General features: G+C 47.4%; 1 non-coding gene across 1 annotated transcript in view; it reads right to left on the minus strand.

Annotated features, from left to right (window-relative positions):
* The window catches only part of LOC137414402 (uncharacterized), a 67845-nt gene extending 40221 nt beyond the window's left edge, over positions 1–27624 (minus strand). The window contains exon 1 of the transcript XR_013622085.1: positions 27591–27624. This is a non-coding gene — a transcript (uncharacterized LOC137414402). The remainder of the gene's footprint in view (positions 1–27590) is intronic.
* Positions 27625–27881: the final 257 nt, after the last annotated feature.

Here is a 27881-nt window from a genome sequence, read left to right on the forward strand (position 1 = left end):
GCGACGAGGATGTCGTCCAGATAGACGAAAAGAAACGGCAGGTCGCGCAGCACGCCGTCCATCAAGCGCTGGAACGCCTGGGCCGCGTTCTTGAGGCCAAACGGCATCCGCAAAAATTCGAACAGGCCGAACGGCGTGATGACGGCCATCTTCGGGACGTCGGCCGCCCAGACAGGTACCTGGTGGTAGCCCCGTATCAGGTCAATTTTCGAAAAGATGACCCGTCCCGCCAAACGGGCTGAAAAGTCCTGAATATGCGGGATCGGGTACCTGTCGGGGGTGGTAGCGTCATTGAGACGGCGGTAGTCGCCACACGGGCGCCATCCACCCCCCGGCTTTGGCACGATGTGCAGTGGCGAGGCCCACGCGCTATCGGAGCGCCGCACGATGCCGAGGTGCTCCAACGCGTCGAATTCGGCCTTTGCCACGGCGAGCTTGGCTGGGTCGAGGCGGCGGGCCCTGGCGTAGACCGGCGGGCCCGTAGTGGGTATGTGGTGCTCGATCCCGTGCCGCACCGCGACGGCCGAAAACGTCGGCCGCGTGAGGGCCGGGAATTCCACGAGCAGGCGAGCGAACTCGTTCGTTGCCGGGAGGGCGCACGCCAGTTCGGTCGGCGCGGAGCTGCTCATTGTGCACGCCAGGGAGCTGAAGGTCTCGGCGTGGACAAGGCGACGTCGTTTGACGTCGACCAGCAGCCCGTGCGCGCAGAGGAAGTCGGCGCCCAGCAAAGCCACGGGGACGCTGGCGGTAACAAAAGTCCATTGAAAGCGCTGGCTGCCGAAGCAGAGGGTGACGACGCGTGGGCCGAAAGTGAGTATGGCCGAGCCATTAGCAGCGAACAAAGAGGGGCCGCAAACTGCGTCCAGCCTGTCCTGCTCGGAGGCAGGTATGACGCTCAGTTGGGCGCCGGTGTCGCACAGGAAACGCCATCCAGGCGCTTTGTCCCGAATAAACAGCAAGTTGCCCGAGTGGCCGGCGCTCATGGCTGGGAATGAACGCCGGCCCCGCCGTTTCCCGACCTGCCGAAAGTGCACGGGGGCCGGCACGTCCGAGCCTTGTGTCCGAACCTGGCGTGGTAATAACACCACGCCCGGTCAGGTGGAGGCCCCGGCCGTCGTGTCGGAAGCGGGCAGTGCGGCGTGGCGGCCGCCAGTTGCACCGGCAGTTCGGCCTCCAACCGCGCAGGGCGCTCGGGCGTCGTGGGCGTCGCCTCGGACGGCGGCGGGCTCCAGGTAACCGCGCCGATGTGCTGGCCCGCCGAGGAGATCTTATCGGCTTCCCTGGCGAGGGCGCGGGAATCCGTGATCAACGTGCCAGCCAGGGCGAGGCGTACCGGGTTAGGCAGCTGACGGAGGAACAGCTCCCGGAACAGGAATGCCGGAGAGTGCTCGCCGAGCAACGAGAGCATATAGTCCATGCGCTCGGACGGGCGCGTGTCGCCGAGCTCGGGCAGGTCAAGCAGGTGCCGTGCGCGTGCTGCCGGTGAGAGGGCGAAAGCGCCGAGGAGGAGCGTCTTCAGCACGTCGTATTTGTCAGCAGCCGGCGGGTGCTGGAGGAGGCTCAAGGCGCGGGCCGCGGTGGCGGAACCGAGCGCCGCCACAACATGGTGGAAGCGGGTGTCGTCCGCGGTGATGCCTCGCAGGGCGAACTGGGAGTCCGCCTGGGCGAACCAAACAGCCGCGTGAGCCTCCCAGAAGGTAGGCAGTTTAAGCGTCACTGCCGTATCCATGTCGGTAGGTCACCAATGAAGGAGCTGCGCTCCAACGCGAGTCGAAAGAATTGACGCGACCAAAGACGGAATTCGTCCGAGTTGCTTTATTGAAACCAAACAGCTCAGGTATTCTGACAAGCCCGTTTTTCGGGCAACAATATATATACACATTTATGTCGGGAAGTTTGCCCGGCAAAAGCTATACCGGGCATGCCCGGGTATCAAGGGCGAGCCTTGGAAAGGCGAGTCTGGACCTGCCCGGGCGTGTTTGGCTGCGGCCTGGCAAGTCGAGGCTGGGCGTGCCCGGGCGCTCTGGGCGAGCACTGGAAAGGCGATAGCGGGCATGCCCGGACGCTCTGGGCGAGCCCTGGAAAGGCGATAGCGGGCATGCCCGGACGCTCTGGGCGAGCCCTGGAAAGGCGATAGCGGGCATGCCCGGACGCTCTGGGCGAGCCCTGGAAAGGCGATAGCGGGCATGCCCGGACGCTCTGGGCGAGCCCTGGAAAGGCGAGAGCGGGCATGCCCGGGAAAGACGAGACCGGGCGTGCCCGGGAGGTTCGGGCGTGCCCGGGAACAGTGAGTCCGGGCATGCCCGGGAGAGGCGCGTCTGGCCGTGTTCTGGCCGGTGCAAGGCGATTATGTACATCCAGCGGTAACCGCTACAGACTTATATACACCTTAAAAAATGTGCATGGATGCAGTTGAAAACAACAATAAATGTGATCAAGTAACATAACACAATAATCAGTCATATCATGCAGTGTTTATGACATGTCAGTGTCATGCCAGTAATCTTCCTCTCCATCCACAAAACAAGCCTTCACTTGTTTCATGATACGGCTCAGTGGCATTATGTAATGGTGTAAACACTTGATTGAAATTTGGGGGAACGCAAGAATGGACAAACAAACAAAAAAAGGTTGTCCTATTTTTAGAAACATCTGCATGTTCTGAACAACAATATGACACACACACACGCACACAATGCGGCAGCATCGTCAGCACGCCTTTGAACTGGTCTCAGTCACACACACGTCGACATCTCGTGCTCTTTCGTGGGCTCTTTTTGTGCCCAACTTTAAATACATAATCTTTCAAGAAGCACTTCACCATGAGTGCAAAACGTGCTGCAAATACTCCAAGCAAGACGTCACGAGGCTACAAGGAAATGTACGAAAATAAGAAATTGCAAGCACAACAGACTTGCATTGACAGCGTCATTAAGCCTCATATGATAGCAACTACATCAGCAGAACCCCGTCCATCAACCTCAGCAGAAGCCAGTGCGTCAACATTCTACACCTTCTTCAGGGCCAAAGTGGAAGCCCCAACAAAATTCCAAGCACTATCTAAAACCCAGGATGTTAACTCCAACATAAAGTATCGACTCTCTGCCACCAATGCTCTACTCTGAAGAGACATCCTCAGATGATAAGGCACACAGGCCTGCCTCTCACTCCCTGTTCCTCATCCACTCTCCACCCGCACCCTCCCGTCCTGCACAAGCAATCTCGGCCCGACATTTTGGTCAATACCCCTGTAACTGTTCATTTAATTGTCTATTTGCATTTTATTTGTGTTCTGTATCGATTTGTTTCATATTTGTCTCTAATATGTAGTTAAATGAGGTTTAAGTTAGGTTAGGATGACAGAAAATTTGCGCTGGACACGCACCCCCCCATTATAACACAAGAGTCCATGGGAATATCATGTCTGTGTAGCGGCTACCGCTGGGTTTACACAATCGTCTTGCACCTACCAAGGACGCGGAGCGATCACCATGCCGGGCTCGTCCAGGACGCCCGGGCAGGCCCGCGCTCAACTTTCCAGGCCTCGGCCAGGACGCCCGGGCATGCCCGGGCACGCCCGGCCACGCCCGCTCTCGACTTGCCAGGCCGCGCCCGGGACGCCCGGGCATGCCCGGGCATGCCCGCCCTCGACTTGCCAGGCCAGGACACCCGGCCACGCCCCCTCTCGCCTTTCCCGGGCAAACGCTCCGGGATAATGTGTGTATATATATTGCTGCCCGATAAACGGGCTTTTGAGAGTACCCGAGTTGTTTTGTGACAATAAAGAAACTCGGACGAATTCCAGCTTTTTGTCGCGTCCATTCTTCCGACTACGTGGGAGCACAGCTCCTTCATTGGTGACCTACCGACATGGACACGGCAGTTGCCCTTAAACTGCCTACCTTCTGGGAGGCTCACGCGGCGGTTTGGTTCGCCCAGGCGGACTCCCTGTTCGCAATGCGAGGCATCACGGCCGACGACACCCGCTTGCACCATGTGGTAGCAGCGCTCAGTTCAGCCACCGCGGCCCGCGCCCTGAGCCTCCTCGAGAGCCCGCCAGCAACTGACAAATACGGCGCGATTAAAAAGCTCCTCCTCGACACTTTCGCCCTCCCATCGGCGGAACGCGCACGGCGCCTGCTCGACCTGCCCGAGCTCGGCGACACGTGCCCGTCCGAGCGAATGGACTACATGCTTTCGCTGCTCGGCGAGCACTCTCCGGCATTCCTGTTCCGGGAGCTGTTCCTCCATCAGCTGCCTAGCCCGGTACGCCTCGCCCTGGCGAGCACAACGATCACGGATCCCCGCGCCCTCACCAGGGAAGCCGACAAGATCTCCGCGGCAGGCCAACGCATTGCAGCAGCGACCTGGGGCCCACCGCCGTCGGACGCAACGCCCATGGCGCCTGAGCACCCGGCACGGTCGACGACCGAACTGCCGACGCAATTGGCGGCCGCAACGCCGAGCCGACCACCTCCAGCACGACGACCGGGGCCTCCACCTGACCAAGCGTGGTGTTACTATCATGCCAGGTTCAGACAGAAGGCCCGGACATGCCGACCCCCGTGCACCTTCGGCAGGCCGGGAAACGGCCGGGCCGGCGTTCATTACCAGCCATGAGCGCCGGCCACATGGGCAACTTACTTTTCATCACGGACAAAGCATCCGGACGGCGCTTCCTGTGCGACACCGGCGCCCAACTGAGCGTCATACCCGCCTCCGATCAGGACAGGCAGTCCGCGGTTTGCGGCCCCTCCTTGGTTGCGGCCAACGGATCGGCCATCCGCACCTTCGGCCCGCGCAACGTCACCCTCTGCTTCGGCGGCCAACGCTTTACTTGGACTTTTGTAACCGCCAGCGTGCCCATGGCTCTGCTAGGCGCCGACTTCCTCTGCGCACACGGACTGCTGGTGGACGTCCAACGGCGTCGCCTCATCAACGCCGAGACCTTCAGCTCCCTGGTATGCACATTGAGCAGCTCCGCTCCGACCGACCTGGAATGCGCCCTCCCGGCGGCGAACGAGTTTGCTCGCCTGCTCACGGAGTTCCCGGCCCTCACGCGGCCGACGTTTTCGGCCGTCGCAGTACGACATGGGATCGAGCACCACATACCAACCACGGGCCCGCCGGTCTATGCCAGAGCCCGCCGCCTCGACCCAGCCAAGCTCGCCATGGCCAAAGCCGAGTTCGACGCTTTGGAACACCTTGGCATCGTGCGACGCTCCGATAGCGCGTGGGCTTCGCCACTACACATCGTCCCAAAACCAGGGGGCGGTTGGCGCCCATGTGGCGACTACCGCCGCCTTAACGACGCTACCACCCCCGACAGGTATCCGATCCCGGACATCCAAGACTTCTCTGCCCGTCTGGCAGGACGGGTCATTTTTTCAAAAATCGATCTCATATGGGGATATCACCAGGTACCTGTCAGGGCGGCCGACGTCCCTAAAACGGCCTTCATCACACGGTTCGGCTTATTCGAATTCCTACGGATGCCGTTTGGCCTCAAGAACGCGGCTCAGGCGTTCCAGCGCTTGCTGGACGGCGTGCTGCGTGACCTGCCGTTCCTCTCCGTTTACCTGGATGACATCCTCGTCGCCAGCATGTCCTGGGCCGAGCACCTCCTCCACCTCTGAACACTGTTCGGGCGCCTCAGCAAGCACGGCCTCATCGTCAACCCGGCCAAATGCGACTTCGGCACGACGGCCGTTGATTTTTTGGGCCACCACATCACCAAGAACGGGGCTGTGCCGCTGCCAACCAAGGTCGAGGCCATCACCACGTTTCCTCGTCCCCGCTCCATAAAGGCCCTGCAGGAATTCCTGGGAATGGTGAATTTCTATCACCGCTTCGTGCCCCGCGCTGCTCAACTCATGCGGCCCCTCTACGAAGCCCTCCGGGGCAAGCCGGCCAAGCACGACATCGTCTGGTCCGCAGCAATGGACGCGGCCTTCCAAAGCTCAAAGCGGGCCCTCGCCGACGCAACACTGCTCGCTCACCCGGTGCCCAACGCTCCCATCGCCCTCACCACGGATGCCTCCGACTACGCGGTGGGCGCCGTACATGAGCAATGGGTGAACGGGGTTTGGCAGCCACTCGCTTTTTTCAGCCGGCAGCTCCGGCCGAACGAGCTCAAATATAGCACGTTTGACCGTGAGCTCCTCGGTCTACACCTGGCCGTTCGCCATTTCCACCACCTCCTGGAGGGCCGACCCTTCACGGCGTTCGTCGACCACAAGCCGTTGGTTTACGCAATGGCCAAGGTCACGGAGCCGTGGTCGGCCCGCCAACAGCGCCACCTCTCCGCCGTGTCGGAGTTTACCACGGACATCCGGCACGTCGCCGGCAAAAACAACGCCGTGGCCGACTGTCTTTCTCGGGCCAGCGCGAACGCGGTCCACCTCGGCGTGGACTTCGCGCTTATGGCGGCGGACCAAACCACCGACACCACGGTGCAGGCCCTCCGGGCGGCGGACACGGGCCTCCGCCTGGCCGACATCCCCTTCGCGGACACTGTCCTGCTCTGCGACGTCTCCGAAGGCCAGCCTCGCCCCATCGTGCCCGTTACCTGGCAACGCCGCATCTTCGCCTCCCTCCACGGCCTTTCCCACCCGGGCCGGAAAGCTTCCCAGAAGCTGGTGTCGGCGCGATTCGTCTGGCACGGCCTTCGACGGGACGTCCGCGATTGGACCAGCACCTGCACAGCCTGTCAACAGGCCAAGGTCCACCGACACACCCAGGCCCCGCTGGCACCTTTCACCATGCCCGAACGACGTTTTGACCATGTCAACGTGGATCTGGTGGGCCCCCTCCCCCCATCACGGGGGTTCACACACCTGCTCACCATGGTGGACAGGACCACCAGGTGGCCGGAGGCCGTTCCCCTCGTCTCCACCACCACCGCCGACGTGGCGCAGGCTTTCATCGCCACCTGGGTCGCCCGCTTCGGCGCACCGGCGGACATCTCGTCGGACCGCGGACCGCAGTTCACCTCCGAGCTGTGGGGCGCGGTCGCCCGCAACCTGGGGGTCAAGCTCCACCGTACTACGGCCTACCACCCCCAAGCCAACGGGTTGTGCGAGCGATTCCACCGCTCCATGAAGGCCGCGCTCATGGCCGGCCTTCAAGACGGCGGTTGGGCCGACCGGCTGCCATGGGTCCTTTTGGGCCTCTGCACGGCCCCCAAGGAGGACCTCCGGGCATCCACCGCCGAGCTTGTCTACGGCCAGGCGCTACACGTCCCCGGCGAATTCGTGCCTGATGCTACCAGTCCCTGGTCCGCAGCTCACCAGCGCTCGGACCTCCAGGAGGCCGCCCGACGGTTTGCCCCCGTGCCAACATCCCACCACGGTGACCCCCAGTCCTACGTCCCCCCAGCACTTCGCACAGCGGAGTACGTTTTTGTGCGTCATGACGCACATCGGGGGCCACTCCGGCCGCCATACGACGGGCCCTTCCGGGTCCTGCGACGGGACGACAAGTCGTTCGTCATCGACATCGGCGGCAGGTTGGACCGGATTGCGGTGGACCGCCTCAAGCCGGCACACGTGGACATCGACCAACCGCCACGGTTGGCCCTTCTGCCGCGGCGAGGCCACCCCCCGTCCACGGTGCCCCCCACTCGACCGCCCACCACCACACCAGACCCCCCCCCCCCCACGACCCGCCAGGGGTCGCTTCGGCCGGGTCATCAGGACCCCCCTTAAATTGACCCTGCCGGTGCAAGTCGATTCTGGGGGGACATGTGTAGCGGCTACTGCTGGATTTACACAATCGCCTTGCACCTACCAAGGACGCGGAGCGATCACCATGCCGGGCTCGTCCAGGACGCCCGGGCATGCCCGCCCTCGACTTGCCAGGCCAGGACACCCGGCCACGCCCCCTCTCGCCTTTCCCGGGCAAACGCTCCGGGATAATGTGTGTATATATATTGCTGCCCGATAAACGGGCTTTTGAGAGTACCCGAGTTGTTTTGTGACAATAAAGAAACTCGGACGAATTCCAGCTTTTTGTCGCGTCCATTCTTCCGACTACGTGGGAGCACAGCTCCTTCATCTGAATGAATGAATGAATGAATGAACGAATGATCGTTTTAAGGCCATTTTCCCCGCTGTAGCGGGGGTTAGCCTTGCGGGCCATATGACAATCATCATGGTTCCCTGTTTGAGGAAATGTTTTTATGGCCGGATGCCCTTCCTGACGCCAACCCTTAGTCGCCTCTTATGATGCGCAGGGATACGGTGTACCTATTCTAAACCGGGGTACACACCGGGATCATTCATCCCAGCAAGCTGGTACTCAATTTGCCGACCTCGGAAGGATGACAGGCTGAGTCAACCCCCTGGTGTTAATTTAGCGATCGACCGGGATTCGAACCCAGGATCCTCGGATCCCAAGCCTGCACCCTAACCGCTAAGCCAACACCAGGCTTGGAATATCATGTCTGAACAACATAATTTTGAATAAAGTCGCATTTTCTAGGAACGCATCCATGATGTATATTAGAAACTTGCTGTGCCTGCAAAAAAACATGTACAAATCAAAATTCACTGGATGCAAAAGTATTCAGCCCCTTCGGTCAGTACTCGGTGGAAGCACGTTTTGCAGTAATGACTGCTATGAGTCTTTGTGGGTAGGTCTCTAACATCATTGCACAGTGAGATGGTGAAAAATTCTCCAGTTCTGCCAAGTTTGATGGGGATCGTCGATGGACTGCAATCTTCAAGTCTCATCATAAATGTTCAATTGAGTTTAAGTCAGGATGTTGACTGGGCCACTCAAGAACATTAATTTTATTATTATTCAGAATCTCCATTGTGGCTTCAGCTTCGTGCTTTGGATCGTTATCCTGCTGAAATGTGAATTTTCTACCCAGTTTCAGATTCATGATTGACTCAAGTAGGTTTTAATCAAGGATTCTCCTGTACTTTGCACCATCCATTGTCCCTTCTATCCTGACAAGCTTGCCAATCCCTGCTGATGAAAATCAGCCCTGTAACATGATGCTGCCACCACCATCTTTGATAGTAGGGATGGTGTTGACTGGGTGATGTGTAGTATTAGGCTTGTGCCAGAAGTAACGCTTTGGATTTAGACCAAAAAGTTCAATTCAATTCTCATCTGACTCTGACCACAAACCTTTTTCCCACATTCTTGCAATATCATTAAGATGCTTTTTAGCAAACTCCATATGAGCTTTTAGATGCATATTTTTCAATAATGGCTTCTTTTCTTGCCACTTGTCCATAGAGGGCAGCTTTGTGAAGCATATGACATATTGTTGATTGATGAACACTGGCCCCCATCTCGGACATAGTGCCTTGCAGACCTTTCAAAGTCATTGTTGGATTTACAGTGACATCCCGAACCAGTTTCCTGCTTGTCCGGCTGCTGAGTTTGGATGGCAGATCTGATCTGGGGAGAGTTTCAGTGGTATGATACGTCTTCCACCTCTTAATTATGGATTTCACCGTACTCAAAAGGATAATGAGTGACTTTGAAATCTTCTTATAACCCTCTCCTGAACGGTGCTTCTCCACCACTTTATGTCTGACGTCTTTGGAAAGCTCCTTGCTCTTCATGTTTGCCTTGTTGGTTGACCAAGTGAGTTACACCTTAAAACTCCTTAGATAAGTGGGAGAGCTTAATTTTTAAGTTAAACCACTGATTACATACAGGTAAAACCTATTACACTTATTTTGTAACCGTTCAAACAAATAATTTGCTCCTGAAGTGATTTGATGTCAATTAGGGATAGGGTTTGAATACTTATGCAATTGAGAATTAGCTGATTTTCTCTGTTAATCGAACTTATTCACATTTTATCTGCATTTTTTTAGCTTGATCACTTTGGAGTCGTTTGTGAAGACTATATATTAAGTTTGATTAGATTGATAACTACACAGCGATGTATGATTTATTTTGCTATGTTACAGTTGTGTCTGTACCGCCATGCAGTTTATCTTCGTGTATTTTAAGAACTGGCGTGTTACTTAGAACGTGCTAATAGTACAATACCCCAAGTGGCAGTTGCGGGATAACATTGAGATATTTTAAACCCCCCTCACACCGGCCTTACGGGGTCGTTACGACGTTTACGGCGGCGTTGCGGCGACAAACTCGTGCACAACCGGGAGCATTCCTTGTGGCACCTGGGACATTCTCAACGCTTCCTGGAGCATTCGTATGGATCCTTAAGCGTCCGGGAGGAGTCGTAATTTCTTACTAGAGTTTTGGTCCAGACCAAAACTCTCGTAAGACTATTACGGCAGTGCTATGGAAATCTAGACCGCAACGCTTCCTCAACGCCTCCTCAACGCTTCCGCAACTGCCGTAACACCACCGTAAGACTCCATAAGGCCATCTTAACCATCCGCAAGGATTCTCCCTCTCCTTGGACTCTCTGGGCAGCGGGTGCTCCGTCCATGGCTCTCCTGGATAGGTCTTGCCCTTGGAAGTCAGCAGCAGAATGAGGGGAGAGCCCCCGTTTTTATATTCTGGGCCGGGAACCATAAGGAACCGCAAGCAAACGTATAGGCACCGTATCTCCGCCGTGTATATCTGCAACGAAGCCGTAGCAGTCCGTACTAAACCGTAATAAACCGCTGTGAATCAGTCACGGTCAAGCAAAATCCTCTCCCGGGTGTTCACGATCTTGCTCAAAAAATCGCAACGCTGCCGTAGAAAGAACATCTGTGGACGTCCGTAAAAACCATTTTTTGGTGTGAGGTACCCTTTACATTAAGGTGTTTTAGGATCAAATAAGTTCATGCTACGCCACAAATCGATATTTTCTGTTGTTCTTTAATTTTACTGATTATTATTATTACATTCCATTGATTGCTCATTTAATTCAATATTGTCCTTTTTTCATCGATTTTATTCGTAGTTTAAATGAAACAGGAGGTTAGAAATGGTTATTCCCCCTGATTGTCAATGATACTTGATTGAAAGGTGATTATACTGTAAAAGTGGTGACTGTTTAACATGGTTTCACTGTAAAAGTGGTGACACTGTTAAACATGGTTTCACTGTAAAAGTGACTGTGGTTAAGTTCATTCTGGCATGCCAAATGTGGCTACATTGTATAAGTCGGAGAGGCACTGCCATGTTGAGATTGGTCACTGATGTAACAAAGCTTTATGTTGTATCTCGCAGGTTTTTCTTGTCCTGTGTATATCCTCACCACGACTCAACGGGTATTCAACAAACATTCAGACTCTGAGTCTACATTCTCCCGGCTTTTATTTAGAGTGCTCTCCATGCCATTACATATGCATTGGAAAATAATTATTTAAGTTTGATAGCAACGCTACAGTTGTAAAACAAGCTTAACTTCGTGGTTATTAACTCCCGAGTCAGACATTAGGATGTGCAACACACACCTCCCAGGGCGTTCATTATCCATCTTCATTTCTATCAAGTGGAGAAGACAAAGGCATGACATGTTTCTCATTTTGTTTTGGTGTTTGATTCGATCAGTTTCGTTCTGAGCACTCACTTGAAGCAAGACTGTTAATGCCTGTAGGCAGGAAGCTTTGGCAACAAAAGAGCTTTGCCATTCCTTCTGAAAAAAGTTTAAATTGCGAGAACCGCATTCAATGATTATGTAATCACTTGCGGCACAGAAGTCATTGAGAAATTCCTGCTAAATGTGACTGAGTTTCTCAGCTCTTCCACAAGCCTCGATTTTTGAAAAAATAATTATATGACAAATTGATACGGTTCGGCTGACTTTGTAAGACGAGACACATAGTGTATCATTGTAACGCCTTTGTAGCCCAATTCATCAATTGCCTCGAGAAATATCACACAAGCAGTGTATTGAAGCCTCATTGCCCCTCTGGCTACTTTCATGAACCTCTTTATTGGCATTTTTCTGGGCTGTCTACTTTGTTACTTTCTTGCTTTTTCGTTTTGTTGGAGGTATTTTGGGTTCTTTATTTTAAATTGCTTGCAAACTTGGAGGAACACTTTCTCTACCATTTCCTTTCGGTTCTGTGACTCCAACTTGTATTTTTCCTGGAAAGTTTAGGGAAGTTGAGTTATGAATCCTAGGTCAGCATCACTGAAATCAATGAATCAATCGTATGCGGAGGATCAGAGGCCTGCATCACTGTTAATGACGCATGGCGATACAAATACTGTGCAGTCTGCCATCGCCAATCCATCAGAGTTGTATTTGAACATGAAATCCCCAGATTACAATACAAAAGCTCAGCCAGTTGAGCCAAGCCAGAAGCCCAACTTCACCCTGATCGTGATGCAATAGTGATGATTCACACAACTTTTGAGCTTTGTAGTTCTGTTTCCAATTAGGTGGTGATTGATTTGTACAATCGATCAAGTTTGAGAAACCGCTTCCAATATATTGTCTCATTGTGTGAAATCTCACGATGCGCCAGTTTTTTATGAGACATATAGTGAATCATTGAGAACTTCCCTTGTTTTAGTGTCTGGGTTGCTGATTAATTTGTGGCCAATTGATTATTCCCCAGCTGCATTGAAAAATCTTGTAAAGGATGTTAATTTATAAACCTCATTATGGATTTTGTTTTTAGTTAAGAAATTACACCAGAATCAGGCATATTTAAAAATGGAATAAACTGTTTTGTTTTGTAAATTTTATTGTTTTGTAAATTTTATTGTTTTGTAAATTTTGTTGCGACTAATTCAGCAACCCACTTTTAACTCAGGATATTTGTCCAATTTTTAATTCTCGAGTTCTATAATCGTTAAGTCGATGTTAATATATTCATTGTTGCTACTTTTCTTGCCACAATAGTACCCTGGGGCCAATGCGTCAAATTAAACATTTCATTTGGCTGGAAAAACAGTCTTAGAGTTTTAATTGTTGTTTTCTTCTTTTCTTATTTGAGATTATATAGCATTACTGTGTATTATTTTGAGTTTTAGTGTTTATTACAAAGTATAATTGTTTGATGTTATACAACATGTGAGAAAGTATTATCAGCCCGTCCCCCGCACAGAGGGAAATGGGTTTTGCAGTCACTTTGGTGTGTCTGTCCGGGCCATGACGTTTTTACCATTTGAGCTTTGTCATCAAATTTTCAACAAAGCGTTATTATGAGAATATGGAGAAGATAAATTCGTAACTTTGTCAAAATGTCAAAGGTCAGCATCATATAAAATCATCAATTTTCATCCAATTGAACTGAAATTTTAATTTACCATTTGAGATTTTTCATCAAATTTTCAACAAAGCATTATGAGATTATGGAGAAGACAAATTAATAATTTAGTCAAAAGCTCAAAGATCAGCATCACAAAATCATCAATTTTCACTGGTTGACCTGAAATTTTGAGAATTTGCATATTGGGTCACTGAATTGGTTCACAAATCAAAAGCTTCGAAGCTGATTTTTTTTTTTAATCTAAAGCTCAAAGGTCTGCATTAAAATTGCCATTTTTATCCAATTGATTTGAAATTTGAGCAGGGTTTGCATATTGGGTCACTGAAGCCTATTTATTTTGAGGTCAAAAGGTCAAGGTCACCTAAAACCGTCATTTTTTAAAACTGTTTTCATCATGTTTCGCATACAGAAGAAGTCTGTATTCAAAGAGGACGCAGACAGGCTTTGCATTTTCACATGTTTTTTAGTTTGTTTTCTTTATTTTTTATTATACCAGTTTTCTTTCTTGCTGAGTTATTCTATCACCAGGCAAATAACATTTGGAAGAAATACACATTGTATTTTGAGCTCTCAAATTTTGATTGTGCCTTCTGCATAATGTAGGGACATTGTGATGGTCATTTTGTATGGTTATTGATCATTTCAGATCATTGCATCTTCGCTGCAATCTTCGATCATTTCATTCATTTCAGATCTCCCCACAAAGAGAGCATCTAACTGTATTATCCTCTTTTACAAAATGTATTTTTGGTTGATGTTTTTAGAATTTACATGCAGTGGTCCATAAGTATGAGTGGGCCACAGTCAAATATTTTATTAAAGTATAATTTTTGTTTCCAGTTTATTACCAAATAGGTTAAAGAAGACATATTTTAAAAGTATTATATAAACTATTTGTCTAGCCGATGGAGGCATTAAAGTAAAACGGCACTTCTCAGGACTGGTGTCAATATAAACTTCTCAAACATCATGTGACTACTAAATCATGATGGTCCATGATAATGCTCCGTGAAGATCTCTCCTCCTTTTCCTCATCCTCCCTCCACCACCACAAATTCATCACCTCCCCATCCTTTTGTTCATGTAAATCTCTGAGGCCAATGGTTTAAGGTTGATGTAAGTGAAGAAAGTTTATCAGGTTTTTCTACCTGTAGTATTGGAAAAGGAATTGGAAAAGCATGCTCTAGAGAGCATACATCTTTTTGCAAAAGAAGCAATCACAAATATCATTGATTTATTTTGGGAAACCCCATGTGTGGAATTGTCATATAAATCATGGAAATATTCAATTGTGGTAAAGAACACAACACAAGAATGAGGGAAGACAAGAGGTGGTCAAACACACTATTAAGGGCATTCTCTAGTTATTTCAATAGTGTTTGCACATGTTAAAAATAATTCGAAAGCCATTAAATGAATGAGGTTTACACATTAATAAAGTCAATACAGAAGCTGTGCATGGTCAATTTAAAGGAGCCTGGTGTAACAAGTGAATGGAACAAGTGTCAGAATCTAGTGTGAGAAAATTAAACAAATATATGACTAAAATGTGGCAATTTAGTGGATACTGCATTCAGATATTTACATAAAATCGTGGCCAAAAATATTGGCACCCTTGCACCTTTTTCAAATTACTCATAATTTTTTCTAATTCTCAATTCTAATCAATCTCTAATCTAAAACTCATAATTTGAAATTGACAAAAGTATTTGGTCTCCACAATTCTTTATTTCACTGTTAATATTACAGAACCTTTGTTTTTGATTCAGAACGTAGAAAATAAAAAGAAATGGCATTGACAAAATGATTGACACCCTCGACTTAATATTTGGTAGCACAGTCTTTGGACAAAATAACTGCAGTCAAGTGCTTCCTATAGCCATGAATGAGCTACCAACACCTCTCTACTGGCAGTTTAGCCCACTCTGCTTGTACAAACTGCTCCAGTTCTCCCAGATTGGAAGGATGTCTTCTCCCAACTGCTGTTTTCAGATCTCCCCACAGGTGTTCATTGGGTTTAGATCTGGACTCATTGCTGGCCACTTCAGAACAGTCCAGCGTTTTGTCTTGAACCATTCCTGGGTGATTTTTGAAGTGTGTTTGGGGTCATTGCCTTGCTGCAAGACCCATGACCTTCGACTGAGACCCAGCTTTCTGACCCTGGGTTGAGCATTGCACTCAAAAATGCCTTGGTAATCTCCTGATTTCATGATGCCATGCACACATTCAAGGCACCCAGTGCTAGAGGAAGCGCAGCAACTCCAAACCATCACTGAACCTCCTCCATGTTTGACTGTAGGGAAGGTGTTCTTTTCTTTGAAGGCTTCATTTTGTTTTCTGTAAACATAGAGATTATGAGATTTTCCAAAAAGCTCCAATTTGGTCTCATCTGTCCACAGGACATTCTTCCAGGAGGATTTGGCTTGTTCAGGTGTGTTTTGGCAAACTCCAGTCGGTCTTTCTCATGTCTCTCTCAGTAGTGGGGTCCTCCTGGGTATCCCACCATAGACCCCCTTTCATTGAGTTGGCGATGGATGGTGCGAGTTGAAACTGTCGTGCCTTGTGTCTGAAGGTCAGCTTGAATTTGTTTGGCAGTTGGTCAAGGTGCTTTCTCCACCATTCAAACAATCCTTCGCTGCAAACTTCGCTCAAGTTTTCTCTTGAGGCCACATCCATGGAGGTTGGCTACAGTAGCATGGGCCTTAAACTTCCTGATAACATTGCGTGCCGTGGACACAGGAACATCAATGTCTCTGGAGATGGACTTGTAGCCTTAAGATTGTCCATGCTTGGCTACAATCTTGTGTCTGACCTCCTCAGACAATTTTCTGGTTTTCTTTCCTTTCTCCATGCTCATTGCGGTACACACAGTGACGAAAAACAGCAGAATGACTCCATTTCTCTATTCAAATTGGTTGAATGAGTGATTTTTATATTGCAGGAACCTGCACCTCACCACAGGTGAGTTCAATTCCAAAGTAAAGGAGAATCACCTGCTTGAAATCTAATTATTTCTAACAACTTCTAAAAGATGCCAATATTGTCCAGGCCATTTTAGGATCTCTGTGTGGAATATGCTAAGATTTAGTAATTTTTCCAGGTTTTTTTTGTTTTGTTCCACTGCAAACCAAAGAAATACATACGTCGATACTAAAATATTTTTTATTTTCAAGAATTTTCTGGAAGAAATGGTGCATTATTTGAAAAAGGTGCAAGGGTGCCAATATTTTTGGCCACGACTGTATCCTAAGAGATGAGTCAGCATGCTAATATTATGTGTAGCAAGTGTTTATTGACGGCCAAGTGAGTGTGTAATGATACCAGCATATGACACTCTGTAAAGTCCAGAATTCCCCAAAACATTTCAACCCCAATGAGGCAGTATATTGTGTTGGTGGTATTGGAAGAAATAGAGCAGAGAAGACATTTATACCCAGCATGCGAGTTCAACTGTGTCACAATTTGAATCAGACCATTGTGGTTGTCATTTTCAATGGATGGTCACTAAATGGGGCACAGGACAACTCAGAAGGCATTCTTGAAAGATACATACTCCAATAGACTGTGTGGTCCAATAGCCAGATTCACAAAGTGCCTCTAACATTGATTCATACAGTCACGAGATGACAATACCTTATCAAAACATAACATGAATGTCATTCAGTGGGAATCAGTCAAATATCCTACACTGGTTTTATCCGTGACAGAAATATATGATGTCGCAGGGACTTGCAGAACATCCTTGCAATGTAAAATGTGACTTCAAATGATGAATTCCCACCCCCTCAGAATTCCCACCCCATATCCCCCTCCCAACCTGAAGGCTTCAATCCCATCCCCACTCCAAGCTTTCAAACCTCCCCTCCATCTCTCCACCCCCACTCAATTCCCCTCCCCCACAAAAAGTCCTCACTCCCCTAAAGCCTCAACCTCCCCCTCCCAACTCTGTCCCATCTTTCCCCTCTTCGCCCTCCTCCTGTCATAAAAGAAAACAGGCATTTTCACATCAAAACAGTAGAATATTTAATGCTTTCCCCTCCTCTATCACTGACAAGCTATCACCGATAGCCTGTCCAATCTCACAGTCGCCTGACAATTATAATCCAATGAGATATTTGAAAATTCTGGTGCATTGCAACTCTCAAGTGACCATGAGAAGGCAAATTGTGCTAATAAATGACCAAAAACCAATTGTCTTCTTCCCGTATACACATTGCTTAAAGTAAATAATGACAGATGTTTCCTTTCACAATGTCGAGAGATTCCCAGAAGTCCTTGGACAAAGACTTTTTTTTTGATACATCTTTTTTTTCCTATTTTTGGCATGAGTTTTAGGGGTCCCTGGCAAAGTCGTTTAAAATAAACAGTCAGAAATAATAGCAAGGAACTGCATAACCTCCGCAGTTACGAAAAAAAAATGGAACTACCCAGACTCTTCCTAGAGCTGGTTATGTCATCCCCCATCAGCATCAGATAGCTGATGGGGATGACCAAACTGAGCAAACGGGCAAGAAGGACCTTGGTCAGAGAGGTGACCAAGAATCCACCGACCACCGACAGAACTAGAGAGTTCCTTGGCTGAAATGCGAGAACCTGCCAGAAGACCAACAGTCTCTGCATCACTTCAAAATCTACGTTTTATGTGAGAGTGGCCAAAGCAAGCCACTCCTTGCAAAAGGCACATGCAGCACACCTGGAGTTTGAAAAAAGACTGAGAGCATGAGGGAAAATATTCTGTGATCTGATGAGATGAAAATGTAATGCTTTGGCCTGAATGCAAAGTGCTACCTCTGGTACAAACTGAGCACAGCTTATCACCCATCCAACACTATCCCTACCATGAAGCATGGTAGTGGCAGCATCATGCCATGGCTATGCTTTTCAGCGGCAGGAACTGGGAAACTTGTAAGGATAAAAGGAACAATTAATGGAGCAAAATGCAGACAAATCCGAGAGGAGAACCTGCTTCAGAGTGCAAAAGACTTTAGATTACGGTGAAGATTTACGTTCCCACAGGACAATGACCCCAAACATACAGCCAAAGCAACACGAGAATGTTTCAGAACAAGAATGTAAAAAGTCCTTGAGAGGCCCAGCCAAAGCCCATATTTGAATCCCATTGAGAATCTGTGGAAAGACTTGAAGATTTCTGTTCACTGACACTCCCCATCCAACTTGACAGAGATTGAAAAAATTTGCAAGAAAGAATGGGATAAACTCCCCAAATCCAGATGTGCAAAGGTGATAGACTTACCCAAGAAGACACGGAGCTGTAATCTCTGCCAAAGGCTCTTCTTCAACGTATTGACTCAGCGGGTTGAATACTTATGTAAATTAGATATTTCTGTATTACAATTTTAATTGCTTTGCAAAGATTATAAATAAAAAAATCCACTTTGACATTATGGTGTATTATGTGTAGATCAATAACTAAAACATCTCATTATAATTCATTTTAAATTGAGGTTGTAACACAGAAAAATGTGAAAAAGTCAAGTTTTGTGAATACTTTCTGAAAGCACTGTGTGTATATATATATATGTATGTATATATATATATATATACTGTATATGTATATATATATATATATATACTGTACATAAATATACTGTATATATATATATATATATATATATATATCTATATCTATATATATATATATATATATATACTGTACATAAATATACTGTATATATATATATATATATATATATATATATATATATATATATATATACTGTACATAAATATACTGTATATATATATATATATATATATATATATATATATATATATATATATATATATATATATATATATATATATATATATATATATATATATAGAGGGTGAATCAAAAGTAGCGCCCACGCCCGATTTCTGTTTTTTCGGCTGTCAGATTCTTTCTGGGATGTCATGTTGTTAATAATTGTCTTGCAGATTATTAATTTTCTTAGTTTATTTATTTTTGTTTTGCAGGTTATTGCTGAGAGTTTGGAAAGTTTCTGAATTTGCACCAAATTGAACCATGAATTACCTTTCAATGAATCAACGCATTGCGGCCGAGAAACATTACTACAAATGTAATGAACAACCAACGATGGCGGCACGCCGTTTGGCACAGGAATTCGATATTAACCCACCCCAGGGAAGAAACATATGATTGATTGTCGAGAAATTTGAAGCAACAGGGTCGGTAGCCACTGCAAAGAAGTCCGGTTGTCCGAAAACGGCAACGAATGTAGCTAAGGATGAAGAAGCCATCAGGAGACTGGAACAAAGTCTGCAAAAGTCAACTCGCCGTTTATCTGCAGAGTTGGAAGTGAGCCAATCAAGTGTTATCTGTGTCCTTCACCAGAAAAAATGGAAACCTTACATTCCACGCTTACTGCATGCCCTTCATGATGGAGACAACCCCAGACCTCCCCAGACCTTACACCTCCAGATTTCTTTCTTTGGGGGCTCATGAAAGACCTTGTTTATCGTGAAAAGCCTCGTACCATTCAGGAATTGAAGGCTCAAATTACTGCAAAGTTTGAGGAAATTGATATCGAACTCTGCAAGCGTGTGTGCCACTCTGTGCCTGCTTGGCTGCAATTGTGCATCGATCACGAGGGAGGGCACTTTGAAAATTGCAAGTAAAACAGCTTGGTGCAGTTCTGTAATAATTTTCCCCCGAATAAATGGTTAGATAAACATGTCATTCATTTATTTCTACCTTCTTGTACACTGTAATACAAATGGCAAACAAACAATCAACTGACAGAAATATATATATATATATATATGAATTTTTTTTTTTTTTTTGTATACAAGATCGAGGCTCGTGAAAGAGCGAACATTAATCACACAGCACAGAAAGACAAACGGACACACAAAACAAATAACATCGGGAGCGCAAGATGGGGAGAGAGGGGGAAGGACACAAACATAACATTTGAGAGCAGGGACCGAGAGACATGGAGACATCGAGAGAACTGTGGGAGGGAGAGGGCTTTGGGGGGGAGGCATGGGAAGGGGGGGGGGGTGGGAGAGGTATAAAACATATGGACACTGCCAAGACTTCTAGTGGGGCGGCTTAGCCCAAATATTCAAAAGAATTGTGCATTTTGTGATACAAGCACCAAATTTGGCACAAATGTACATTAATATGTTGCGAACATTTTCAGATATTGGGCCACTTGAAATTCCGTAATTTTTTTTTTCAAATTTCGTAATTTCAAATTTTTCGGGTGACACCGTCACAATTTCGGTCTTCGAGGCCGGCCGATAGGCAAAGTGTGACCGGAAGGGACGAGGTTCTCCTGACCACGTGGCCCTCGATCTGGGAAGCGAGAGGCGTTCCATTAGTGGACGCGCCCCTCACGCCCGACTTTTGGGCGGCCCCGGCAGGCCGTTTGTTTTGACGTTCCGTGACAGGCCCCGCACCCCCACCTCCGGGCCGACCGGAAGCTTGTGCTGAGTACATCATACCTGAACAACTCAGTGAGGCAGAACACAGCAGTGCACACCAGGGTGACCCCTTCAGTGCATAAACCAATTAACCTGTCCACTGCAGGGCATATAGAAATGAAGTTATTTTCTGCATATAATAATAATATAAGTTCAGTTCTATATAACAATTTCTGTTATCACCACTACCACTACAACTACCACTACTACAAGCTTTGTCTGGAATTTTGTGGACTAACAGACAAACAGACATACAGACAAGCTGGGATCAAAACATTACCTCCTTCCACCATTGAGTGTAGAGGTAAACATCATGGAAATTATATCATGCCCTAGATTTAATTCATGCTTACCCGTGTATTTGCTTCACTGGTTCACAAGGTCTTTTGCATACATGTAATTCAGACTCTCGTCTTCATTGCTGACCACACAATGTTCTCAACATATTAATGTACATTTGTGCCAAATTTGGTGCTTGTATCACAAAATGCACAATTCTTTTGAATATTTGGGCTAAGCCGCCCCACTATATCGGCCGGCCTCGAAGACCGAAATTGTGACGGTGTCACCCGAAAAATTTGAAATTACGAAATTAGAAAAAATTTGAAAAAAAAAATTACGGAATTTCAAGTGGCCCAATATCTGAAAATGTTCGCAACATATTAATGTACATTTGTGCCAAATTTGGTGCTTGTATCACAAAATGCACAACAGGTTTGCTATGCTGCTACACTATTCCAGGAAAGAAGTTGGAATTTCAAACAAGGTGGATCTGGGGTGAATTAGTGGGGGTAGAAAAGATCAAGGTTTTGGATGGGGGAAGATAAGAGATGGTGGTGAACAGCTGTTTTGAAGACCTGGAGGGAGGAGTGTGATTGAAGTGAGTGTGGGAGTTTGTTCCAGAGGCGGGAGAAAAGAGGAATGAAAGAGTGAAGGTGAGCAGAGAGACGAGATTTCGGCAGTTTAACCATCAGAGGGTGGCTGGCAGATCTTGTGCGACCTGTAGGAATATTTGGGGGACAGAGCACAGAGAGAGCTGGGGGAGCAAGGCCGGAGAGGAGTCGGTAGAAGACAGAAAGACCACCTACCTGCCTGCGGTGAGTGAGTGAAAGGCCCTCAGAGATAGCTTCATCGCGGGAGATTCCAATGATTCTGAAAGCTTTGGATTCAACAGCGTGAAGCCGAGCCAGGTGTGAGGCAGGAGCACCAGCCCATAGGGGAGAACAGTATTCCATTGAGCTGCGGATGAAAGCCTTGTATGTGGTGAGGAGCTCAGGTTTGCCGAGGAAGGACTTCGCACGACGCAGGATGCCCAGTCGGCGACTGGCTTTGGAGGCCAGCTTGGAAATGTGGTTTTCCCAAGAAAGATCATGGCAGATGGTGAGACCCAAAAGCTTGAGCGACAGAACTTCTTGGAGAGGATTGTTGAGAAAGTAGATGGGAGGGTTGTCCAGTCGATCTTTTCGGAGAGACATAGTAAGAGTGTGAGATTTGTCAGGATTGAAAGACATGTTCCACATGTTTGACCAGTCTGTGATTTTGTCCAGGTCTTCAGAGAGTGAGGAGGCTGCAGACTGCCGATCTGAGGGAAGAGGAATGGAGCGGCAGAGAGTGGAGTCATCAGCAAAGAGATACAGAGGATTTTCCAGAGAGTCGGAGAGATCATTGATAAAGACCAGAAAAAGCACAGGGCCCAGCACACTGCCTTGGGGAACTCCAGCCTGAACGGGAAGGGGAGATGAGAGAAATCCATTCAGGGCCACACGTTGACTACGACCAGAGAGGAAGTCCGCAAGCCATGCATGGAGATTTCCATGGATACCATAGGAGGAGAGTTTGGTGAGCAGAGCTGGGTGCCAGACCGTATCGAAGGCACGTGATATGTCAAGGGAGACAGCTCTGATTTCCTGTTTGGCATTGAGGACCTCCATCCATTGTTGAGACAGCAGAAGCAGCATGTCCAGAGTAGAGTGACCTGGTCTGAAACCAAATTGATGATCAGAGATCAAGCCATTGGAGAAGAGGAAAGATTTCATATCCGAAGCAATGATGGATTCCATGACTTTGCTGATAATTGGGAGCAGACTGATTGGTCTGTAGTTGCAAGGATCTGTTTTTGCACCTTTTTTGTGTAAAGCGGTAATGTTTGCTGATTTCCAGGATGCTGGCAGATGACCTTGAGCAAAAGATAGGGTGAAAAGAACAGAGAGAGGGTGAGATAGAGCGGCAGAGCAGGATTTTAGGACCCGTGGGCTGATGCCATCTGGTCCAGTTGCAGAATCAGAGTCGAGGTTTGACAAAAACTCCTCCACCTTGTCAGGAGAGAAGGTCACAGAGTCCAGGAGCAGTTTGGTTCGACTGGGAAAGGTGGGAACAGAGAGAGATGGGTTTGGGACTAAGGATTTTGAGGCAAACACAGAGTTGAGGCATTCGGCTTTGTCACGTGCGATGTCAACTGTGTGGCCATTTGAGGTAAGGGAGGGGATGGAGGGGGAACAAACACCAGAAACGGATTTGACCAGATGCCACCAGGATTTGGAGGAAGGAGACAGGTTTGAGAGTTCATTCTTGAGTGAGGAGAGATAGTGCTTCCTGGCACTCCTGAGGGTAGACACACACTTGTTCCGAGCTTGGTGGAAGGAACTGAGATTTCCTTCAGTTGGATTAGCCTTCCAAGAGGCAAAGGCAAGTTGTTTCAGGGCAACTGCCTCACCACAAGATTCAGTGTACCATGGACGGGAGGAAGGGTAAGACAACTGAAGGCGAGATGGGATAAATCTGTGCATGAGAGAGATCAGTTTGCTTTGGAAGAATTCCCAGGAAGAATTGATGTCAGAGGCAGTGGAGATGGGAGACCAATCCAGACGATTGATGGCTGCTTGAAGACCGTCCCAGTCGGCCTGAGTGAAATGCCAGACTCGTCGACGCTGAGGAGGCTCTCTGAGAATGGCCAGAGAGATGTCCACTTTGACAAGCACATGATCAGAAGAACCGATTGGAGCAGAAGAAGAGCAGCAGACATTAGCAGGGAAGTTAGTCATAACCAAGTCGAGAAGAGAAGATACTCCATTGGCTGAGATCCGGGTCGGGAAATTGACAGATTGTGTCAATCCCAGTGAGTCACAGAAGTCCTTTGCTGAGGTGCCATGACTGGTGAGAGAGGAACCCACACCCAACCAGGTGGCATGATGACAATTGAAGTCACCACATATGAGGAAGAGAGAGTTGGGATGAGTGGATAGAAGTTGGTCCATGTTGTCAGACAGTGAAATGTAGATGGAGTCATCACTGTTTGGGGGACGGTACAGAACACATATGAACAAAAGGTGGGAGCGGAGAGGAAGCCGTAGCCAGAGGTACTCCTGGGGGTGAGGAGGAGAGAGGGCAGTGCAAGGAGAGTGAGGAAGAGAGTTTTTGATAAAGATAGCCACCCCACCACCAGGCCGAGGCTCAGGTCTATCATACCGGAGGAGGGAGTAACCAGGAAGAGATATTAAGGAATCAGAGACATCTTGAAGGAGGAAAGTCTCTGTTAAGCAGATCAAGTCTGGATTGTCAGAAGCAACCTGTATGGAGAGATCAGTCAGGTTTGAGCGAAGGCCCCGGATGTTTGAGGTCCATACCGTTAATGAAGAGAGAGGGGGAGCATCGGGTACAGGACAGGGGAGGGGAGGAGTAGGGCAAGATGAAGGATGAGAGCGGGAGGTAGGGAGAGCAGTTGTTAGTGTGTCAGCGATTGCAGAAGAGTTCCAAGAAAGGGAAGGATGAGGAGGATGAAAGGTTTGAAGGTGAAGGGATGAGGCACAGTGAGGGGTTGTTTGAGGGGGGACAGAGGAAAGAAGAAGGTTGGGGGGGGGGTGGAGGTATGAGATAGAAGGGAGACGAAGTGGGGAGGAGGCAGCTTTGAGGAGGAGGGGGGAGGAGGGAGAATTGGAGAGGAATGGTATGGGGGGAGATTTGAATGGGAGGGGTTGGGGGGGAGTTTTGAAGGGGAGGAGTGAGGGGGGAGTTTGGGAGGGGAAGGGCAAGGGGGGAGTTCAGGAGTGGAAGGGCAAGGGGGGAGTTCAGGAGTGGAGGGGCAGGGGGGGAGTTTAAGAGTGGCGGGGCAAGGGGGGAGTTTAGGAGTGTAGGTGCAAGGGGAGGGATTTGGATGGGAGGGGCAAGAGGGGAGTTTAGAAAGTGGATGATTAATGAAAGACGAACATTGAAAACAAATTGGGTTTGTTGTGATTTTCAAGTTAGCAATCCGGTTCAGAATGATGGAGGAGGGATGGAATGAATGTGAATTTAGACCATGTAGTGAGGGAGACGTATAAGATATTGAATTTCTTTTTTTTGAGGTGGAATGAGTTGGAGAGGAAATTGAGAAAAGCCTTTTAAATAGGAAGAAAAACAGCGTGTTGTAAAATACCACTGAGTAAAACACTGAAGGGGAAAGGTTATACATATTTAAATAACTAGGGCATGCCCGTACTATATCTATATCTAAAATTATATCCCCCCCCCTCTATTTACATGAAATGGTTTGGTCCAAAGCGAACGGCTTGCGAGTGGTGACAATCCCCCCCCCTCTATTTACATGCAATGGTTTGGTCCAAAGCGAACGGCTTCCGGAGTTTGGTAAAGAAATCGCCATCGCGTGCACAAACGCGCAGGAAAGCGAATGAATCGCAAATTCGTTTTTATTAGTTGTAAAACATAGTTTAACGCCAACATAGTTTGCAAACGTGAAATAAATGAATACGCTCTCAAATGTGCCATCCGAGGCAGAGTGTGCCCGCCACGTTCGGCACACGCGATCGTTCGCTGCTCTCTGATTGGTTGAATCGTTTTTTGGACATAGCTCGGTAAGTAATTGTCCGATTAATATGAAACCTTGAAAAGGCACATCCTCGGGTCCCCAGCAATATACCTGGCAAGTTAAAAGTATATCGGACCCGTGGTTGTCGAGAAACAGCGGTCACAGACAAACGTACAGACGTACAGACAGACAGACAGAGATTACTGGAATTATAGATAGATATTTAAACAGAACCGTGAACAATCTTATGTGCACAAAAATACCAACGGGGGGGAGAGCCGAGAGGGACCACCACGAGTCACGTGAAGGGCAAACGGTGGATGGCAAGGAGTTAATGGGGGCGGGGCGAACAGCACACCTGGACAGAAAATACAGGATGAGTCAACAGTACACGTGGAGAAAGGAAAATAAATGTTTTTTTTTGTTTGTTTGTTTGTTTGTTTGGTTTTTGGGGGTGGGGGGGGGGGGGGAGGTGGGGATTTAGAACGTTAGACAGAGTATTATGTTCGGGGTAGAAGGGAAAAAAACTAAGAGCCAAGCAAAACACGATTAAGATAACAAACACCGACGGGGGTACAACTACAAGGCCGCACACGAGGAGCAGAACACGATTAAATAATTACAAGTTACAGGAAATTCAAACCAAAAGTAACTATAATCAAAACAACAATGCATGGACGATAAAATAACGAGTTGAAATTTGACAATCTATCTGGGGAAATGGGGGAGAAACACGTGGTCGAAGAACGAACGAACGAACGAATAAGAATGAATAAACGAATGAGAACAGAGAAGGAAATGTTTTTTTTTTGGATTTTTTTGAGTTGTGATTTACACAAGGAAGAGGGCTATGGGGTGAAAAGATTGGGAAAACAGAGAACGAAAGTTATTGGATCACAAAAACACGGACCGCTGAGAGAAAAACAAAGCCTCAAGGTTGTACAGTGTTCACTGTACAACTACAAGGCCTCAAAACACGACCCGAATTAACACGATTTTCAATACAGGTATGAAAGATTTGCACCGAAAATCTTCGTCGGGAGACAATATATACACCATAAAATAAATAGTTATAACGAAAATACAAATGGGAACAATTACTTAACTTCGATTTCGATGGATAGCATGGAGAGCTGAGAATAAACGAACCCTCGCCAGCAAGACCGGAAACGGAAGTCCCTCGAATAAACATACCCCGAAAAAATACCCCGAATAAACAGAAATTGGGCGCTACTTTTGACTCACCCTGTATATATGTATATGTGTGTGTGTGTGTGTGTGTGTGTGTATATATATATATATATATATATATATATATATATATATATATATATATATATATATATATATATATATATATATATATATATATATATATATATATATATATATATATATATATATATACACACACACACACATACTGTCTATGAACCTGGTGCCTGGTGTTGGCTTAGCGGTGAGGGTGCCGGCTTGGGATCCTAGGATCCTGGGTTCGAATCCCGGTCGATTGCTGAATTAACGCCAGGGGGGTTGACTCAGCCTGTCATCCTTCCGAGGTCGGCAAATTGAGTACCAGCTTGCTGGGATGAATGATCACGGTGTGTACCCCGATTTAGAATAGGTACACCGTATCCCTGCGCATTCTAAGAGCGTGACCAAAGGTTGGCGTCAGGAAGGGCATCCGGCCATAAAAACATTGCCTCAAACAGGGAACCATGATTGTCATGGGGCCAGCAAGGCTAACCCCTGATCTAGCAGGGAAAATGGCCTTAAAACGATCATTCATTCATTCATATATGAAATGCATTTCATGATACTTTTCTGTGAACTTTCACCTTATAGACCCAAGAGAAGTCAGTTTTTTTTTGATGACAGATTAAGGTTAGGGTTGGAAAATGTGTGAAACCATGAAATTGCTTCAGTTCAGTAAAAGGTCTGACATTAATATTTACCTCACTTGCAGTTTAAAAATTGATTGTTAAACAGTTCATCAAGTTTAGACTTCATCAGAATTACATTATAAATATGATAAGAAAGAACAGTTGAGTGCAATATTGCTCCATAACAAAACATTTTGAAAACCTTTTTGAAATCAATTTTCCAAAGCCCCATTTCTTAACAATTATCCCAAAATGCTTTATATCACGATTCAGAATGTGTAAGAACTTATGCAATCCTACCTTCCAATTTCTGCCCTGTTGTGCTTGTAACAATTGCTATGAAGATCAAGATACCCTTCATCGTTCCCTGTGAATAGAGAAAACATTATGTTATCGGAAACAACATCTGAAAAGACAAAAATACTCGGCAAGGACAATGGAATCAAAACCACAAATATTTTATTATATTATGCTGAAGTTTGGTTTATATAATGTAATGAATAACGACACCATAACACAGTGGACAAATCATTACAACACATTGGATTAAAGTCAAGAGCGAGCTCTTGAAATATCTCAAACACTTAGGCA

The sequence above is a fragment of the Myxine glutinosa genome, chromosome 1, assembly GCF_964187855.1.
Source record: "Myxine glutinosa chromosome 1, kmMyxGlut1.1, whole genome shotgun sequence".
NCBI lineage: Eukaryota > Metazoa > Chordata > Myxini > Myxiniformes > Myxinidae > Myxine > Myxine glutinosa.